General features: G+C 41.6%; 1 long non-coding RNA gene across 1 annotated transcript in view; it reads left to right on the forward strand.

Annotated features, from left to right (window-relative positions):
- LOC138832505 (uncharacterized) overlaps positions 1-6,453 on the forward strand; it is a 71,243-nt gene extending 64,790 nt beyond the window's left edge. Inside the window, exon 3 of the long non-coding RNA XR_011373576.1 lies at positions 6,231-6,453. This is a non-coding gene — a long non-coding RNA (uncharacterized lncRNA). The remainder of the gene's footprint in view (positions 1-6,230) is intronic.
- Positions 6,454-9,504: the final 3,051 nt, after the last annotated feature.

Here is a 9,504-nt window from a genome sequence, read left to right on the forward strand (position 1 = left end):
GTGTGAAGACAGACACATACGTCAGAAGAGCCTAGGTATTGACCAAAACCAGTCAGTGTAAGACGAGACCCAGGGCAGGGGTTGTGGTGGTCCTGGAGGCGTGGGGGGAGGATTCACAGCGGCTAGCTGGTGGTGATGGAACCAAAATCGTGGTTTGGGAGATCCATTTGTCAGAGGTGAAAGGACCTTGTCATTTTCACCTTGTAGGGAGACAGAGAGGCCCTAAGGTTGAAGGTTAAAAGATGAAACCCAGAATAGAAGAAGGAGAGGCATGGGCTGAGGCAGGCAGATTAGAACCTGGCAGGAAGTGGGTGCTGAAATTCCTCATTTAATAGGGTGCAGGGTGGGGCGGCTTCCAGGAACCCTGAGAATGAGGGCGTTTCTGCCTTTGAGTAGTAACTTTCCATACCACCTCCCAGCTTCTTTCAATATTATGCCTCTGGGCTGCTGGCCTTCACCTGTCCTTGTCTGGACTTCTGCCTGTTGGTTTCTTCGGTGTGGCACCTGGGCAATGGGCTGTGTGGTGCTGCCCGAGGCCCCACACGCAGGCGGGCAAGCTCACGTCTGGATGTATGACTCACTTTCTCTTGGCACAGGGCCCCACACAAGCCGTTTATTACTAGCGATCTTGAGTTCCTCTTCCTGTAGCTTTTGACCTCGTACTCCAGCGCCGCCTCCCCCCCCCCCCCAAAATGTTGTAGCTGCTTCTTTTGGCATTGAGGAAATAAGATCTTTGCTATTCAAGCCTTAGTTTCCCCTGTTTCTCAGGTTCCTCTCAACTGCTGCTGCCCCTTTTTAGAAAATGAAAATAAATTTAAAAAAAATAATGCCACTGTGGCATGAGATAGGAAGATGTTCATATAAGAATAAGTTATGCAAAAAGGAGTATGAAAAAGTAGGAACTGAAATGTCCAAGATCCAGGGAAAGATTAAATAGTGTGCCTGCGATAACAGTTTTAAATAATAGGAAGGTTTGTTAGGAATAGGGTCACTAGGCTGGGCATGGTGGCTCTGCAATGCCAGCTACTTGGGAGGCAGAGATAGGAAGATAGCAGCTCCAGTTCAGCCCAGGTATGGGAGGAGAAGGGGAAAGGAGAAAGGGAGGAGAAAGGAAAGGGGAGGGAGGGAGGGAGAGACCCCTTATCTCAATGGATCAGGGATATAGGTTTGAAATGGGCCTCGGTAAAAATGTGAGACCCTATCTGAATAACTGCAGTAAAAATAAGAGTGGAGAGCATAGCTCAGATAGCAGAGAACTTGCCTAGCAAGCGTGAGGCACTAAGTCCAACCCCAGTAAGCTCACTACATGCACAAAGAAGTGACATCCTCATGATTTGCTATCAAGAGGAAAAATGGAATACGTAGTCATATGAACACAGTAATTCCAATAACAAAAATAAACATATATATATGTTTATTTTTGTTATATATATATATCTGGAAAGAAATGTTTGAAGAGACAATTGTGGCTTTGCTCAGATTGTGGTATTACAGACTTTTTTTCATTTTTGCAGATTTTCTTCAGTGAGGTGATCTTACAATAGAAAAATACATATAACATAAGTAACAATCTTTTAAAAAAAATTTTTTTTGGGGTCCTGAACTCTGGGCCTGGGCGCTGTCCCTCAGCTGAGCCTCTTCAGCTCAAGGCTAGCGCTCTACCACTTGAGACAGCGCCATATCCGGCTTTTTTCTTTTTGCTTACGTGGTGCTGAAGAATCAAACCCAGCGCCTCATGCATGCAAGGCAAGCGCTCTACCACTGAGCGGCCTTCCCAGCCCCATAAATAACTATCTTTAAGTACCTAGTGTGAAAAGTTTCTTTTTCTTCCTCCTCCTCCTCCTCCTCCTCCTCCTCCTCCTCCTCCTCCTCCTCCTCCTTTCTTTTTAACACTAGTCCTAGAGCCTGGGTGGTGTCCCTGAGTTTTTGTGCTCCAGCCTAGTGCTCTAGTAGTTGAACCACACCTCCACTCCTGGTTTTTTGGTGGTTACTTGGACCTAAGGATCTCACGTCTGGTCTGGCTTTGAACCTCGATCCTCAGATCTCAGCCTCTTGAGTAGGCAGGATTACAAGCATGGCTACCAGTGCCTGGTCTCAGTTTCAGCTTTTGACATTACCCCAACTCAGAGATTCCTATCCCCAGTGGCCTGTGGAGGAATCCCTGCCTTCATTTGCCACAACGTACTTTCTAAACGCCCCCTACACCAGGGGTCAGGACTCATCTGTGATGGGACTAACGTAGAGAGCTCCACAGCTGACATTCTGCAGTCTCTCCCAACACCTCCAAGCCATTGCGCACAGAAGGCCAATGGCAGGAAACCAGGCCCTATTTTAGATGCCGTCTGTTTACAAGTGAATTTTACCTCTACAATAGCCTGCAGGTGAAGGCTATTACTTTCCTTATTTTCAGAGAGGGAAACAAATGGAGGATGAGTGAGATGGGTGATGTCACAGAATGGGTGGAGCCCGCACAATTTGATTCCAAATGCTTATTTTCTACCATAAGGTGACATTACTATTCCCAAAACAAAAACAAAAAAAAAAGGCGATTTCCCTCTCACACCATTTTCTTATAAGTCACCAGTGTCTGTCCAATGACATGGTCTAGATTCCTGGAGATTATTGTTGATGCCTTCCCCTCTCCTATGGTTTGGATCCTTGGTCTTCTCCCAGGTGGTAGAAACTTTGAGATACAGGGCCCTGAGTTCAATTCCAAGAACTCTTCTCAAAAAGAAATGGGGCCTAATAAATATATGATGAAACACTTGACATCCTTGTTTTTAAAGAAAATGCACACAAAAAAAGACATTAAAAATTCACTCCGGTCAGAACAGCCATCTAGAACACAATCAACAACAAATGCTGGGAAGGAGGTCGAGGTAAAGGAAACCTTTATCCACTGTTGGTAGAAATGTAAATTAGGGCAACCTCTATGGAAATCAGTATGGAGATTACTTCAAAACTGAAAATAGAATTAACCAGTCATGCAATGATACCACTCTTGGGCATGTATCTGAAACAATGTTAGGATTCAATGCAGACACATGCACACCCATATTTATTACAGCACATTCATGATAGCCAAGATATGGAAACAGTCCAAATACCCTAAAACTGATAAATGGATCAAGAAAATGTGATGTATACACACACATACACATACATACACACATAGATATGTGCACACACACACATATATACACACACATACACAATGGAGGAAGAAATGAAATTATTACAGCTGTCTTCAGAGTGGGAACTTTGGACTCAGGGGGTGTGAAGTCTTCTTCATTATTAGCCAGTTGGAAAGAAAACACAGAATACTTTGAACCCTAGTCCTCATCTTTTTCACGTTAAAAATGAGTATAATTTTCTCCTAATCCATCATGTGAGGATAGGAGGAGGTAGTGTGGGAAAGTGCCTGCTCATGCCTGTGCCCTTCTGTCCACCCTTCCTCTCAGGAAAGCACTGGGAGTTACTTATCAGATCTGACTCTTAAGGTCACGGCCTGGTCAGCAATAGGATGACTTGTTGCCGAGTTCAAGGAGCCAAAATAGAATTCCTTAAATCGTGTCTGCTTGTATAAGGTCAGCTTTTTCCCAGCTCTTAGGGTGCCACTGGATCTTCAGATGAACTCAAGTTTCTCCAGCCATGGGAAGAGTGGACATCTGAGGAGCGAGAGTCAAGCAGCGCTTGATGATCTGAAGCAAATTTTCATTTAAAAGACTGGGCCCTCTAGACTCCCTTTGTAGTAAGGATGGCAAATGGCTACCAAAAACTTACTGCAGAGCACACAGAGTTCATCTTTTCATGAGTCGGGCACATAAACCTTCCCCCTCTTGATCAGAGAGCGTCAGTATCATCAGGCAAGAATCATCATCCCTTCTCAGCCCCTGAGATGGTCAGACAGTCATTTCTTAGCTCACATCCTGAGCACACTTATCCCAAGGTACTCAGTGTGTGGGTTGGCATCTTCCATGGTGGGCATGGAAAAGCATTGAGCTCTGGAAGGAGTGGGAAGGTGAGGTAATCTCACTCTTCACTAACACAACATAGGTAGAATTCCAAGAAACCCAGACTGTCACATCTAATTCCTTAGGACTCTCCCCCCCCACCCCCACCCCCGCCAGTATACATCCTGTTCCTAGAGTTTAAGGATTTATTCTAAAATCCTATGATAAATCTCTGTTATTTTTTCCTTTTCAAGATAAACATTTCTACTAATATAATAATCATCAAGATATGATAAAATATAAAATATTTATAAAAATCCTAGTCTTATAGCAAAAGACTATGCATGCATCATATGTGTTTGGAGGAGTAGGTAGAGTGTATTTGTAGCATCTTCTTACTGAAGCCTGGTGATAAAAAGTTGACAGAGGTGTCAATTATTATTGACAAATGATGAAGCTTGAAAGTCATTTAAAAACATGTAGTATACTATTATGAAACTAAATCTCAGGTAGAAGATGGGGGTACCCTGATCCTGTCTTGTCACAGCAGACATGTTTCAACTTAACTATTCTGACTCTAATATTCATGGCTGTAGTTGGAGACTCATTCTGGAAGTACGAAGTACCTGATTCCAGATCTGGTCTTCATTTCTCTACCAAGAACTTAAATCTATAACTGCATCAAGGTCCTGAATCTTCCAAAGGTAGATTCAAGTAGCAAGTCTCTTCCTTGAGTTGAGTGCATGGCTGTCATCCCAGGAAAATGTAGAGATCAATGTAGAGGCAATGGTGAGCTGAATCAAAACCAGAGTACTGCCATATTGTATTGAGTCTAAGAGATGATGCTTTATATTTTATCATCTTGGAAACTAGAATATATTTTTAAAAACAAATGCATCAGTAATTATAGTTGTCAGTATTTTATTTTTTGTCAGTCACGGGCTTGAACCCAGGATCTGGGCACTGTCCCTGAGCTTTTGTGCTCAAGGCTAGCACTCTACTACTTGAGCCACAGCTCCACTTCCGGCTCCCACAGCTTCACTTCCAGTTTTTGGGTCGTTAATTGGATAAAGGAGTCTCATGGACTTTCTGCCCCAGCTGGTTTCAAAATGTGATCCTCAGATCTCAGCTTCCTGATTATAGACCTGAGCCACCAGCACCCAGTGTTACCAGGATTTATTATATCTTAATGATATCCAAGTAATGTTGCACCTTACATCTTAGACTCAGTGAACTATAATTATCTGCCATAGTTTGAATGCAACACCCCAAAGTGTGTATTGAAGATTCAATTTCCAGTGACAGTGTTGGGAGACGGAAGAGATATTTAAGCCTTGCCAGCTCTGCCCTTATGTATGGATTAATGATATTATAGAGTGAGATCTTTAAGAAATAGCGGGCTGGGAAGGTGGCTCAGTGGTAGAGCGCTTGCCTTGCATGCATGAGGCCCTGGGTTCGATTCCTCAGCACCACATAAGCAAAAAGAAAAAAAGCCAGAAGTGGCGCTGTGGCTCAAGTGGTAGAGTGCTAGCCTTGAGCTGAAGAGCTGAGGGACAGCGCCCAGGGCCAGAGTTCAGGCCCCACGACCGGACTCCCCCCCCCCAAAAAAAGATATAGCAAGTTTAGGGATTGGGGTATAGTGATAGAATACTTGCTTTGCTTTGCCTGTGCAAGCCCCTAAATTTAGTCTCTAGCACACACACACACACACACACACACACACACACACACACACACACACACACACACACACGGACAAGTTTGGTTCCTCTTCAACTCCTCGGTGGCCCTTTTGCTTTCCATCAGTAGGTCATCCAGCAAGATGGACCTCACTAAATACCAAACTCTTAATTTTGGAGTTTTCAGCCTCCAGAACTGTAAGAAATTGTGTTCACTATGAACATCCTGTTTCTAGGTATTTTGTTATCACAGCACAAAATAGACTAAGACATATTCCTCTTGTAATAAGCTCAAGAGTAAGTTTTAATTATTACTCTATCTTATGTTAACCAAAGAGCTTGAAAATGTAATGGCAAACTAAGATAGTAGACTTGAAATTTTAATTTGAAACATTTAAGACAATGTAGTTATTGAAGTTTATGAAGACTGAATTCTGTATTAGCAGGGTATAGATTAATCCTTTGGCTCACAAATCATAGTTTACTTTCATGCAATGTTAAGTATCAGTGGTCTAGAGCTGGAAGCCAAGTTTCAAGCCTTCTAAGGAATTTCAAGTCTTATAAAGAATCAGTTCCTTCTTTCCTTGACTTTTCATAGGTTTGGGTGTCATCTTCAGCAAAAAGGTTGATGGTGGCTCACTCCTACACCAAAGGAACGTGAAGAAAAAAAGAGAATCCATGCAATCAAGATGAGCTGGTTATCTGCTCACATTGTACTTGCCCACAGTAAGCCGCAAGATCACAGCTAGATACAAAGGAGTCTGGGAAATGTAGTGTGGTTGAAAAAGCAATGATCCAATGGAAAGTCAGAGGTTTTAACTAAAAATAAAAAGAGTGAAAAATTAACACTAGAAAATGGTTGTCAATTACCTACCATCAGTCTTGAGAAAAAAATTCTTTCACTAGATTTATTGAATTTCAGTAATTGCTGAGAAATTGCTTAGAAAGATCTCACTTGTCAGGCTTATAGGTTTGTTATGTCAGGTGTTTGAAGTGTTTTAGAGAATCAGCTATATTTTAATTTCAAAGATATTCAAAATATTTTAGGAGACTAAATAATAGTTTTATAAATAGAGTTAATTGTTTAGGAGAATTTACTATGCCAAAGAATTATTTCGACATTAGTTACAGAAAAATTAAAGTGATTAGCCTCATTTTGATTTAGAAATGACTAGATATAAGGAAGGATAAGATGTGAGTTAAATATAAAGGTTTAGAATAACCTAGGTTTTAAGTAGTATGGCTTCAGCAATTTGATTATTAATCAAAACAAGTAGCAAAAAGTGGTCTTCTGTATTATAAAAGCCTTCCTCAGACATTAAAAATAGGAAGTGACAGCTAGGTACCAGTGGGTCATGCCTGTAATCACTGAACTTACCATGGTCAGTTAGTTTAGGTTTTGACTAGTGCATATAAAGGACTTGTGAACATTTTGTATAGTTCTTTATACAGGCAGATTTTTTAATTTGCATTGTTTTAAGCATCTAGGAATAGAATTGTGTATCTACATATGATCACAGTATTTTACATTCCTATCTGCAGCCTATGTGTGTTTCAGTTGCTACATTTTCCCAATGCTTGATCTTTTGAATCTTTTTTAACTTGAACCATTATAATAGACATGTAGGGACATGCCATTATAGTTTAAAATTTCATTTTCTTATCATTAATGATGTTGAGCATCTTTTTATGAGTTATATGCCATCCATAGCAGAGTTATCTGTGATCTTCTTCGATGATATGCCTGGATATTTTTGCCCATTGTCAAATTTGAGTTGTTTTCTTACTGTTGAGCTTGTAGGTTCCTCATATATTCTCCAGACTGCATTCTTCTTCAGAGCAGTGTTGTGTGTGTGACAGAAATGAGCTTGGTTTCACAGCTCCGTGATGCTTAGTCACTGATTGAGAGCAGCCTGAGGGACAGGGCCTCAGACCTAATGGAGCAATGGGTCCAGAGGGGATACTAGTTCTTTTCACATCTGTCTTGTACATGCAACAAGTAGGATTACTGCAATGGTGGAGGAGGAACAGATGCTAACAGATTAAGGGGAGGGGAATAAATGAACAAAGAGAGGAAAGGTGGGAGAATATAGTCATACTATTCAATGTATATATGTGAAAAATGGAACTATGAGGGAAGGGCTGGGGTTGGGAGAGATTGGGAAAACAATGGGAGGGGTGACATCGATCAAGATGTATTGTACTCATAAATTGACAGGTTGAATTGAAACCCCTTTGTACAACTACTATACTTAAAGATAAGAGTAAATTTTAGGATAAGCCAAAACTTAGGAACTAGAATTAGAAAAAAAAAATCATACACTGCTGACAGAAGTGAAAACTGGTATGACTACTTTGAAAAACCATTGCAATTATCTTGAAAAGTTGAAGTTTTGTGGATCATGGGGGATACAGAGACAAAGGATGAGGATCTGTGAGGTTTGGTAAGTCTGTGTTTTTAAATCTATTTATGTTCCATGCAATTTCTACTTTTATGATATAGCTCATAATTTAAAAAAAAAAGAGGAAAACAGGAGTAGTCCAGGTGAAGGGAAAGGTGTGTGCTCTAGGCAGAGGACAAAGGGCAGGAGAGAAAAAGGCATGCTGAATTCTGAGGACGTGCAAAGTGGATTCAGGCAGTTGGAGGGCCCCTTATAAACTTCATGGAGTTTGGACTTCACCCTGAGTGGCATGGTGAGCCATTGCATTGTTGAACTGGGGAAGAGATGGAATCATATTTGCATCTTGGCTGCAGCGTGAGGGATGTGTCTCACCATGACCAGGTGAGTGGTGGTGACCTGGGGTTCTGAATGAATCCCGAGCTGGGGCCTGCAGCTGGAGTCAAAGCTTGAGGCTGGATTTTCTCACCTTCAGACCAATGGCCTTGTATACTGCCAGATACTGCACTGGCCTCATTCTCAGTGCTTGTCTAAGTCATGGCAACATTAATAATAGGAGAAGATTCTTTCTAATGTCAACCAAAGTAGCATTTGAATGAATAGGAAGAATCATCTCGGATACCACATACAATCTCGTTTCTCGATGTTTTGGAGCAAAGGAAGGTATGAGGGGGAACTTGAGGACTTGTAAATAGCTGATTATCACAGAAAGCTAGCCCTCTGTAGGAATCATTCAATAATAACACTGTACATAATGGTACTGGGCCTCTTAAGTGACTTGTTCCTTTGCAATGTTTTAGAGGGAAGCATGTGGTCAGCAGAGTTATTTAAAATTGTCTTAATGATGTGGACTTTCTTAGTTGGGGGCTAAATTCCCAAGACATCTCTTGCGTAGTCTCCTAAGGTCTCAGTAAACCTAGGCTGTAAGTTCAACATGATTTTTTATGGGAGGTATCATCTGATAGTTTCCAATTACCTTGTAAATTTAATTGTTCCTGAGGGATTCCTTTCTCTTCTGGCAGTATAGATAGCTGCTGCTATTGCTGCCATTAGGTTTATTGAAAATATGAACAACTTGAAAAATGTATATGTTTTCTATATGCTGAAATAAGGTATAGTGGTCTCACACATTCTAAACTATACAATTGTCCTCAGATCTGCTTTTATTTTTTTGGGGGGTCCAGTCGTGGGGCCTGAATTCTGGGCCTGGGCGCTGTCCCTCAGCTCTTCAGCTCAAGGCTAGCGCTCTACCACTTGAGCCACAGCTCCAGTTCCGGCTTTTTTTTCTGCTTATGTGGTGCTGGGGAATCGAACCCAGGGCCTCATGCATGCAAGGCAAGCGCTGTACCACTGAGCCACCTTCCCAGACCCCTGCTTTTTGTTTTTTTAAAACTTTTCTTTTGGTGTCAGTACTGGGACTTGAGCTCAGGGCCTAGGTACTTTCCTTGAACTTCTTTACTCAAGATTGGTACT

Source organism: Dipodomys merriami, unplaced genomic scaffold (assembly GCF_024711535.1).
Source record: "Dipodomys merriami isolate MVZ:Mamm:240054 unplaced genomic scaffold, mDipMer1.0.p SCAF_2, whole genome shotgun sequence".
NCBI classification, from domain to species: domain Eukaryota; kingdom Metazoa; phylum Chordata; class Mammalia; order Rodentia; family Heteromyidae; genus Dipodomys; species Dipodomys merriami.